This window comes from Gracilinanus agilis, chromosome 1 (genome assembly GCF_016433145.1).
Source record: "Gracilinanus agilis isolate LMUSP501 chromosome 1, AgileGrace, whole genome shotgun sequence".
NCBI lineage: Eukaryota > Metazoa > Chordata > Mammalia > Didelphimorphia > Didelphidae > Gracilinanus > Gracilinanus agilis.
Genome location: NC_058130.1, coordinates 635310997 through 635323232, shown reverse-complemented (window position 1 = coordinate 635323232; position 12236 = coordinate 635310997). Strand labels below are relative to the sequence as shown.

Genomic DNA, 12236 nt, shown 5'->3' with positions numbered 1-12236 from the left:
ACCCCATTTGGCACTGATCTACCTGACAAGTATCTTTCAAAGACAGAAGAAAAGTAAGGGAGAAGAGTTCATTTTAAAGTACTTGGGTGCCAAAATAACAAAGAGAGGTAAAGGGCATGATAAAAAACAAAACAAAACAGAGAACGTAATTTAAAAAACAAAACAAAATGATGACTCCAAGTTATAGAGATGTGATATAACTGTCAATAGATATATTGCTATTTGGGATTGGAGGTCCTTAACTTCCTGAGAGAGAAGGGAAGGATAAGTAGGAAGATCTGGAAGTAAATAGGACAAATTAATATGTAATATAGAGAAATAAGAGGGTCACAGACTTGGAAAGAACTATGTTCAAATCTTTACTTTTTCATGTAGAACTGTGTGACATGGGCAAATCACTTAAGCTTCAAGTTCTTCATCTACAAATTTGAGATGATAAAGCCAAGGGCACCTGTGTTTTAGCACTTTCATGAAGTTTATATGAGACAATGTAGGTAAAACTTTTGAAAATATGTAAAGAAACTTTAAATGTAAATATCAGTGATTATTACAATTAAGATTCATCCTATTCTTTTCTTTGAGACAAGTCACTCTTCTATTATTATTTTATATTTAACATTCAACAACTTTTACATAAGCAAATGAATAATCAGGATTCTAGTTCTAGCATTCAGGTCATAGCTTGCTAAGTTTCAAGTGTCTAATTCCTATAACCCATTGGTATAGGTTGGAGGGTTTCTACAATTTCCTTATGTAGCAAATACTCTAGCCTCATTCTCTTAGACCTAGGTGGGCTCCATCTTCCTCTCAGAGTTTTAGGAATACCCCTGAGAATTTAGGATCTTTATCTAATACTAGTTATAGCTTACATCATAGTTCCAATGTAATCTTCCCACTATAAAGCACCAACTGTTATTAATGTCCCAATTTCATTTAACAAATTAATATCAATTGCCTTTTTACCAAAGGATATTTACTAACTACAAAAATGTAGCAAGGAAAGACATAACTATCTCCTAACACCTGAGATATACCACTTCAGTCTCTGAGGAGAGTAGGTTCATACTTAATGCAATTTCTACTTAGTAGAATTTCTACCAAATTCACATCCAAATGAAACATTGTTGTTGCATTGTTTTTTTCAGCTACTGCTGGCCAGTCCTGATGTGGACCTGACATGATCTCTATTTCTGTACTTGGGTGGTTCACTCCCCTGACCTTTCAAAATCTAAGGCACTAACCATTTCTTTATTCAAAAGCAGAGAAAATAAACATAAAGAAACAACCAAGGGGGGCAGCTGGGTAGCTCAGTGGAGTGAGAGCCAGGCCTAGAGACAGGAGGTCCTAGGTTCAAATCCGGCCTCAGACACTTCCCAGCTGTGTGACCCTGGGCAAGTCACTTGACCCCCATTGCCTACCCTTACCAATCTTCCACCTATAAGTCAATTCAGAGAAGTAAAGGGTTTAAAACTTAAAAAAAGAAAAAAGAAAAAAGAAACAACCAAGAGTACTATTCTGGGGCTACTTTTTGGAGAAAGCCTGAAACCTATCCCCTTATAACACCGTCTTTCTTCTCTTTCCCAAATGCACCAAACAGTAGCACTCTGTACATTAGGACTGGGCTCATTAGCTCTAGTTACACTTTTATAATTTATGTTGAGTACTTAATTCAAACTCCTTAAGAATCATCATGATCATTACCTCATATTCATATTTTGGTGATTTCAGAACAAAAATGGTGCTAGAACAAGTTATCCCACTATTATTCCTTCATAGTTAAGGTTTTATGGACCATTGGTTGGCAAAATAGTTACTTTCTACACTAGAATTAGCATAAATTCACTGTGAGTCTATGCTCACTAAAATTGCCCTTTGGTCTAAATCCAATATCAAATAAGTCAAGGAGGATTTTATAATTTCTTTGTACCTAATTGTTATAGGAGACATTAGTTTTTTAAAATTAGTCTGTTTTGTTACAGCCGGTCTGCTGAATGATTTCATGCCACAAGGCACACAAAAAGAGCTTTTTTAGAATTCCAGTCCAAGTATGCCCATTTCCTTTTCAATATCATCTGTGATATTGTTGCTGGTTTTTTTTCCATCCATTTTGTCATTAGTTATATAGGATCTTCACAAAATGAATATTATCAATGACCCTATCAGGTTCTTCAATTTTTCCCTCTTTAGAATTTAGTAACTTCTTTATTTTATCTGTTATTCATCTAATTTACATTAAAAATAAAACAGACTTTGTTCTGTTTTTGCTGCCCCGGTCAGCAATATACTTAGACATAAAGAAGGGTACTTCTGAGAAGAAGCAAATGGAAGCCCTGGACTACAACTGCTAAGATCTATTTTCAGTTTTGTTATGATAGAGTGTCGGAACATAAAGAAAATACTCATGTAACCAATTCATTTTATGTGAATCCCCAGTTTGGCTTCAAGGTCAGCACCATCTGGGTTCAGAGTATTTCCAACAGGGGAGAAATTGGTATTTCTTATTCATTCTGACATATCTTGCCTTTTCATGGCACTAGAACATGAAGGAACACAACCTAATCAGTATTCCTCCATGTTAAGATGATTATTGCAATAGTTTCAGGTAGGGCTAGACTACAACCTTATGCTACTCTCTGTTTTTTAGCTGCATCAGAGCCTTTTTCTTACACTGTCAGGGGTGCTAAGCCAATCAATGGCATTTCCAAAATCAAGGTGGCCATTGTTTTGGGATTCTGCCAAGACTTTATAGTTATTGTAGTAGTCTCAGGGCACAAAGAGTGCTTTCTTTATACTTTATACTGACTGGTGTTCCACTACTTTATCATTTCCTTTCTCCCTCATCATCACTCATTTAGGGAGAATGAGTTGGGCATTTAGGAGGTATTATTATTAGCATATTATCACCACCTCATTCTTCTCCTATTTTTTAGTGAGGTTCAAATAGAAATAGTACTGAAACCCAGCTCTTTTTCTTTTGTACTGAATACTCTGTATATGTCTTAAGAGTGAATAAAATGATTGACTTTGGTAGTTGAATAAAAGCATTGGGTATGTGATATCATCTGCTGTAGGCTCGCTGAAAGCATCTGAAGTGTAAACCCAGCTATAGGCAAACCAATGCAGATGATATGTATCGCATCTTTTACCTACATAATTTTGATTTCCTACTGGGTCTCTGTGTTTTGAAAGCTTTTCATTCTATATGGTTTGGAAATTGTAGTATTTGCCTTCATGGCATCTATTTAAAGTTGGTAGCTCAGTGGAACAATGGATAAAGTGGTAGGCTTGGAGTCAGGAAAACTCATATTCCTGAGTTCAAATCTGGTATCAGACATTTACTAGCTGTGTGATCTTGAACAAGTCACTTAACCTTGTTTATCTCAGTTACCTCATCTGTAAAATGAGTTAGAGCAGGAAATGACAAATCACTCCAGTATCTCTTCCATGAAAACCCCAAATAACATCACAAGTAGAATATGACTGACAACAACTAAACAAAACATTTGTTAAAAACATTACCCTTAAGCTTATTTATATTGACCAACATAAATGTCCGGCCAGTTGTGATCAATAAATCAGTCTCTGATAATGTCATGATTCCAGGAGAGTTTATTATATTGTTGAGTTCTCCTGAATAGTTTGGGCTTTATAATATATAAGGATTCAACATCTGTTATCTATAAAAGAAAGAAAGTTTCTGATGTGCAATTTTAGTCACCAAGTCATGTCTTCTTATTCAGTAGATCCTAAATTTTACTACTTATTGTGATGTGTTGCACTGTTTTTATTGTTTTGCAGCATAATCTGCATTAGTTACTAGTTCTAGGTTCCTTGAGGGTAACTCTCTGTAATTAATAAAAATGATGACTTGATCCTGAATTACACTCAAAAACCTCTCCATTTCTCTAAACAAATCCACATGACTCAGCCAACTGTTCAAATGTATGTTGGATAAATTCATGTGGATATTGCCCATGGAAGTACTGTTGATCCCATTGTTGGATTTTAGTCATTTCTTAGACTTCATATGGAGGTAAACCACTTTCAATTACATTAATATTATAAGCATTTTTATAGAGGCAAAATAGCCTGGTGGATAGAGAGGCAGCTTAAAGATAGGACCATCTGGGTTCAGGTTCTGCGTCGGAAATATATTGACGGTGTGACTCTGGGCAAGTAATTTAACTTCTCTCAATGCTCTAAATGACTCTGAAAGGCAAAAAAATTGCAAAGGAGATTCCTAAACCAGCAGTTGGTTGAACCAATGAAATCACAAGTCCAGTTTCTATCTCTGTCTCCTTAGGATACATTCCAAATCTCTTATAGTTCATTATATATAAGTCCAAAGGCTTATATCAATATTGGTATCATACAGAAATTAATTGTTTTTAAACATATTCTCCCCCATTGGACTTTGATTTTAGGATAATATAAGTCTCTCAACATATTCAGCTAGTTTTCTGCTGGACCCTTATGCTTACTGTGTTTTGCCTAGAGGATTATTTTTAGTTACCACTTTCCATTTTCAAGGTAAGGAGAAGTAGGGGACAGAGCCAAGATGGCAGATTAGAAGCAGAGAAAGCTCAAAGCACTATGAGAATCCTCTCCAATCAATCTTAAAGTAACACCTCAAAATGAATACTGGAATAAAAGAACCAACGAGGAGATGGAAGGAATCAACTTGCATGCAGAGAACAACTTGAAAGGTAGGCAGAGAGGGTCTGGTTCACTGAGGTGAGAGGGTAAATTCAGTTCTTCTAAGATGGTGTGATGGCCTGTGGGCTAGGATCTCTGAAAGCTACAGCCCACAGGAGGCTACACCAAAGCATAAAAATACAAACTAACAGAAAGCTCCCCTATACCCCACATCTACCATCTCCAGCTTCTGAGCTGACCCAAGTTGATGTCAAGATCCTGAGATCCTGCTTAAGCCAAAAACAGTGCAACCCCATGTACACCTTGTAAAGTTCCAAGCCACAGCCCAAGCCTGCAGTAAGGTCTGAAATCTCTACATGAGGTAGTCTGTACTACAGACCTGATCTGTGTAAGCCCTGGGCAAGGCCCCAAGCCCCAGCTAGCCCCTACCAAAGCTAACAGCAAAATTACAATCCCGAGGGCAAGGTAGTTCCACAGTGGGCCTGACCCGATCAAGCCTAGATTGTGACCAAAAGTTTCTACCCAAGCCTAAGACTAGACTGTGAACCCTAGCACAAGGTAGTTCATAATGCTTTGAGCTCTGCAAGCTATCAGTAGTCTCATGGATAACTGGATCAGCAGTGGCAGGTAGCTTTCAGAGCTCCTAACCCACAGGCCATCACACCATCTTAGAAGAACTGAAAACCAGAAACTGTACTAAGTGTAGCATCAAGGAAAAAACTGAAGTTTAAGAGAGTACCCTCTCTACCCTAAGAAGAAAGCCCATCTTTTAAGATAAAAGTGAAAGTCAAGAAAAAGGCTAGGAAATTTAACTTATATAAAAAAGAAAAACCTCTAATCATAAAAGATGTTTGTTTATGGAGACAAAGAAGAGTAAAGCAAAGACACATAAGGGAACACTGAAAGCAAAGAAAACACATGCAAAACTTCAAAGAAAAAATATGAATGGATCTAAGGCTCTGGAAAAGCTCAAAAAGGATTTCAAAAATCAATTAAGAGAGACAGAGGAAAAATGGGGAAGAGAAATCAAATCACTTCTGGAAATAAATCCAAATAAACTCCCAGGACTATTAGAGCAAAATTCAATAGCACCCAAGCCAAGGAGAAATTATTCTAAGAGCCAGAAATAAACAATTCAAGCACTATGGCTCTACACTTAGGATCACATAGGACTCATCAGCTTCCACATTAAAGAATCAGAAGGCTTGGAATATGATATTCCAGAAGGTGAAAGATCCAGTTTTACAACCCAGAGCCACATATCCAGCAAAACTGAGTATATTCTTTCAGGGGGAAAAATAGTTATTCAAAAAAATAGAAGATTCTCAAGCATTCCTGAGGAAAAGGGCAGACCTAAACAGAAAATCTGAAGTTCAAACATAAGACCCAAAACAAACCTAAAAAGGTAAATAAGAAAGAGAAAATTTAAGGAACTCAATAAAGTCAAACTGTATGTATTCTTACATGGAAAGAGGATATTTGTAATTCTTAAAAATTCTTATTAGTAGTAGAGCAGTGAGGAGTATACTTAGACAGAGGTGGAGAAGTAAGTTGATTAGGATTATATGATATACAAAAAAAATCAAGGTGGGAAAAAGAGGGCTGCACTGATAAAAAAAAGGGAAGAGAGAAATGGAATGGGATAAATTATCTAACCTAACGAGACATCAAAAACTATTACAGTGGAGGGGAGAATGTGGTGGTGACAGGCAATGCTTAAACTTTACTCTCATTGTAACTGGCTCCAAGAGGGAATAACAACCATACTTACTGAGTACTATATATTACCCTATAAAAGTAGGAGGGGAACAAGACAAGAGAAGGGGGGTAGAAATAGGGTGGAGGAGGAAGTGGAGGGATGAAAAAATACAAAACACTGGCAAAGAGTAACAGAATGAAAGGGAAAAGAACAGAATCAAAAGGAGAAAATAATATGGAGGGGAATACACAGTTGGTAATCATAATTGTCAATGTGAATGTGATGAATTTACCCATGGAACAGAATTAATTAATCTTATTATTGATAGTTGAACTGGGGTAGTCATTTAGAGTCTACATCCCAAATCATATCTACATCAACCCATGTATTCAAGCAGTTGTTTTTCTTCTGGGTTTCTATTCCCATTGTTCTTCCTCTGGATGTGGATAGTGTTCTTTCTCATGAGTCCCTCAGAATTGTCCTGAATTGTTGCATTGCTGCTAGTAGAGAAGTCCATTACATTCAATTTTACCACAGTGTATCAGTCTCTGTGTAAAATGTTCTCCTGGCTCTGCTCCTTTCACTCTGCATCAATTCCTGGAGGTCTTTCTAGTTCAAATGGAATTCCTCCAGTTCATTATTCCTTTGAGCACAATAGTATTCCATCACCAGCATATACAACAATTTGTTCAGCCATTCCCCAATTGAAGGGCAGACCCTCATTTTCCAGTTTTTTTGCCACTACAAAAAGCATGGTTATAAATATTTTTGAATAAATCTTTTTCCCTAGCTCTTTGGGGTATAAACCCAGCAGTAGTATGGCTGGATCAAAGGGCAGAGTCTTTTAGTGCCCTTTGGGCATAGTTCCAAATTCCCATGCAGAATGGTTGGATCAGTTCACAACTCCACCAGCAATGTATTAATGTCCCAAGTTTGCCACTTTCCTTTCCTATCAAGTTAGCTAATCTGTCATAGAATATAGATGTAAAGATTTTAAATAAAATACTAGTAAGCAGACTATGGTAATATATCATGTGGATCATTCATATGATTAGGTGGGATTTATACCAGGAATGCAGGGCTGGTTTAATATGAAGAAAACTGTCAGCATAATTGACCATATCAATGACAAACAGAAAGTAATAGATGCTGAAAAAGCCTTCAACAAAATACAACACCTATTCCTATTAAAAACACTAGAAAACATAGGAAAAACAGATCATTCTTTAAAATAAGTAGTGCTACCTAAAACCACCAGCAAGTATCATCTGCAAGGTGTACAAGTTCAAAGCCTTCCCAATATGATCAGGAGTGAAGCAAGGGTATCCATTATTACCACTATTATTTAATATTATATTAGAAATGCTAGCTTTAGCAGTAAGATAAGAAAAACAAATTGAAGGAATTAAAGTAGGCAGTGAGGAAACTAAAGAATCACTCTTTGCAGATGATATGATAGTATACTTAGATAATCCTAGTGAATCAACTAAAAAACTAGGTGAAATAATAACTTTAGTAAAATTGCAGAATACCAAAAAAATCAACATAAATCATCAGCATTTCTATATATTACCAACAAACTTCATCAGCAAGAGATAAAAAAGAGAACTTTTATTTAAAATAACTCTAGGCAATATAAAATACCTGTGAACTTATTCTCTAAGACTAACCAAAGTATTATATAAACACAATTATAAAACACTTTTCACACAAATAAAGTCAGATCTAAACAACTGGGAAAATATTAATTGCTCATGGGTAGGCACAGCAAATATAATAAAAATAACAATTCTACCTAAATTAATTTGCTTATTCACTGCTATACCAATCTCCCTCCCTCCAATCCCCATCCCCACTCAAGAGAGTAGGTAACATAAATTGTAGATGTGCTATCATAAATTACATATATACATGTTTATCATGTGGTGAAAGAAGATACATATTGCTTATAGTAGAGAAAAATTCATGGAGGAAATAAAGTGAAGAATGGTATCCTTCAAACTCTGACAGTTCCTTCTGTGGTGGTAGATAGCCTTTTTCATAATGGGTGCTTTGGAGTTTTCTTGGATCCTTGTTGGTCTTCATTAATGTTATTTTTGCTACTGTGTACAAAATTCTCTTGGTTCTACTCACTTCATTTTGCATCACTTCATATAAGTCATTCCAGGTTTTTTTGTGGTCATCTTCTTTAACATTTCCTATGGCACAATAGTATTCCACTGCAATCATATAACACAATTTGTTCAGCCATTCCCAAATTTTGATGTACATCCCTTCAGTTTCTAGTTCTTTGTCATCACAAAAAGAACTGCTTTAAATATTTTTGTATGAGAAGATTCTTTTTTCTTCTCTTTGACCTCTTTGGGATACAGATTAGTTAATAGAGATAATGTGGAGTCAAAGGGTAGTACAATTTCATGGTCTTTTGGGCAAAGAATAGAACTTTTTTTTTTTATTTTTTAAACCCTTAACTTCTGTGTATTGGCTCCTTGGTGGAAGAGTGGTAAAGGTGGGCAATGGGGGTCAAGTGACTTGCCCAGGGTCACACAGCTGGGAAGTGTCTGAGGCCAGATTTGAACCTAGGACTTCCCATCTCTAGGCCTGACTCTCAATCCACTGAGCTACCCAGCTGCCCCCAAGAATAGAACTTTTAAAAAATAAAATGAATGCAAAAATTTATAAAAGGTCAGAGAAACCTATATATAGATGCCTACATATACACATGTATATAGAGATACCCACACATAAATATATTATATTGATTACACACACACACAATCATGAACTTATAAGTATAAGCTCTCCCCTCCTGGCCCTCTGTCGCAGCCTTTCAGTATTGTGTTAGTAAAAGGAAGAAAAGAGCTTTAGACTCCAAAAAAATGAACCAAGATTTGCCTAGAAATACAAAGCAGGTAAATGGGGTGTGTCTTTTGGAGGTCTGTCATGGAATTGGAATTTTTCCACTAGCTTTTTCTGTAGATAGCTCTATGGCAATTATAAAGGAGCCCTGTCATTTAGCCAAACAGCATAAAATAGAGGAAGTTATAAACTTCATTTGTTTCCATCTCATCAAGTAACAGTTATCAAGTATCTGTTAAGTGTTATCTGACCACTTTTCAATGTGATGGATTCAATGAGATATTACCCAGTTATCATTCAGTTCTCCAGTGACTTCGGATACCCATTCAGAATTACTGATGATATGAGGAAACTGAAGAGGTGATATTTTTGCATTTTTTTACATTCTCTCAAAATTATGACATATAGGCTGATATTACATGGAAGGAACCAGAACATCTGAGACCACACTGGCAGCATGTCAGTCCATACCCTTCCATTTCCCTTTGTTATAAAAAGTGTTCTTTCAAACTAAACATACCCACACATCAGCAAAGAGCAGCAAAGGATAAGAAGCAAAAACCGTACTTAGAATATTTGTTCCTTCAGGGTTTTTGGTTGTTTTTTTTTGTTTTTCCCATTAACAGCAATTTTGTTTGTTCATTTGCATTCACTTCTATGGCATAGATGAATAATGGTAATCTCTAAAAATAACTACAGAGGTTATTACCCCAAATCTCATGCTGTTAATGAGAAAGTTCAGTGGAAATAGTATTGATTGCACCCTGCTAATGAGCCATCTTCTCTGGGAAAGTTTGACAGTTTTAAAAAATTCATCAGTATTGCTTTTAATGTCCCAAAGAACTCAAATTAAATGCAATATAGTGGATGACAAACCAGCCTTGGAATCAAGAATTGGGTTCAAGTCCCATTACTGTTCATGAGATCCTGAACAAGTCGTTTACCCTCATAGTGACTGAGGCAAAGAGTCATGGCTCTCCCAGTTTCTTCATGGATAATACCCTACAATGAAACCACTCTCAAACGACCCCCCCATATATAATTAATTTAACTTTTCAGAAATGATTTAAATTCTGAAATGCTCTTACAAACCGGTTCCAAATTCTACAATCCCTGCTTTTCACTTTCATTATCATGACATTGAATAAAGACCAGTTTACTGTGTATTGTTTCATAAAATGATGCATGAAAACTGTTTGCTTCTGGCCCTACAAGATCCAGTTGGAAAATATCATCTGAGTTAGGTGACCAGTGATTTCCCAGGGGAGATTTATAAAGGATTATTGAGGTTCAAGATCTGAGTCATTAGAACTCCAGCACAAAGTCAATCACTAGGAAACCAGAGAGCAGGGATTCTTTTTTGGCTTGGGTTTTGGTTTTTGTTTTTCTAGTGGTGGGAGAACTTATATGCCCCGTGTACCTAGAACATAGTAGCTGCTTAAAGTAGTTCATTGATTCATGATTGTTTGATTAAGTATAAGTCTCTCAAAGCTCAATATAGTAGGCATAAACATTAGTTGATGGACTGACTGACTGTCATATTCTATGTGCAGAGCGTCCATGGGACAATTTCCTGGACTGAGGTGAAAAAAAAATGTAGCAAAGCTTTCTGATAATCTATAACTGAGGCTGGGAAGTCATTATTCCAACAGCTACCCAAAGGATCTCTGCTGCCTTTTTTGTTCCAGTTAAGATTAAGTGAACTTAAAGCCTTGATTTAGTTGATTGGAAATGGATTAAGAGGTAGCTAGTTGTTGCAGTTGCTATAAGTTGGGACTTAGAGTCAGAAAGCCCTGATTTCAAACCATGACTTAGCCTCTAACTATCTATGTGAACCCAGGCAAGTTTGCTTCAATTTCCTCAAAATAGCACCTATATTGAAGAGTTGTGGTGAGGATCAATAACCTAAAGTCTGTGAATTTTTAAAAATATTTTTGATAACTATTGTTTTCTTTTGTAATCCTGTACGTTATTTTATAAATTTAAAAACATTGTTCTTAGAAGGTATTCAAACTCTTTACTAATTGTCAAAGGGGGTCAAGATACACATTAAAACCAAGATTAAGGGGGCATCTGGGTAGCTCAGTGGAGTGAGAGTCAGGCCTAGAGACAGGAGGTCCTAGGTTCAAACCTGGCCTCAGCCACTTCCCACCTGTATGACCCTGGGCAAGTCACTTGACCCCCATTGCCCACCCTTACCAATCTTCCACCTATGAGACAATACACCGAAGTACAAGGGTTTAAAAAAAACCCAAGATTAAAATTTTTGACTCAAAGGATCTTTGCCTTCTTTACTCCTTCTCCTAAGCCCCCTTTTCTAAATGCCTTTGGGAGATAAGGATAGAAATAAAACTTGAGCAGTACATTAGATGGCTTGGGGTTCACTGGTCTGATGTCTCTTTTTCATAGGCATCATCCTCTGATGCCTTGGTCACCCAAACTTTGATAAAACTCCATACAAGAAATCATTTAATAGAAGTAACCAATGGTATTGATATCATTACACTATCCTCCATCTTTAATTCTGAATGGCACTATTTCTCATTCCAAATCTCTATATCGTCAATAAGGTTAATGAGATAAAAAGGAAAAAAAAACAAGAACCATATTTCATTTGTTGTCAGGTTTATTTGATATTTTTCAACTTTTTTAACACTCAGGCAACATTTATTAAGCATCTCCATACAAAGCACTCTGCTACACGTGCTGCTGGGAATTACAAAGTGAAAAAATGAAAGTCCTCTTCTAACTTATGTGATTGAGTGACTCTACTGCCCTTGCCCTAGAGCAATGATTCCCAAAGTGGGCACCCCACCGCCCCCTGGTGGGTGCTGCAGTGACCCAGGGGAGCAGTAATGGCCACAGGTGCATTTATCTTTCCTATTAATTGCTATTAAAATTTAAAAAAATTAATTTGCAGGGGGCTAAGTAATATATTTTCTGGAAAGGAGGCAGTAGGCCAAGAAAGTTTGGGAACCACTGCCCTAGAGGAAGTCACAATCTCTTTAATGAACAAAGTGAG

General features: G+C 36.5%; 1 protein-coding gene across 1 annotated transcript in view; it reads right to left on the bottom strand.

Moving 5' to 3' along the window:
* CPQ (carboxypeptidase Q) overlaps nucleotides 1-12236 on the bottom strand; it is a 552420-nt gene that overhangs the window by 454278 nt on the left and 85906 nt on the right. The window lies entirely within an intron of this gene.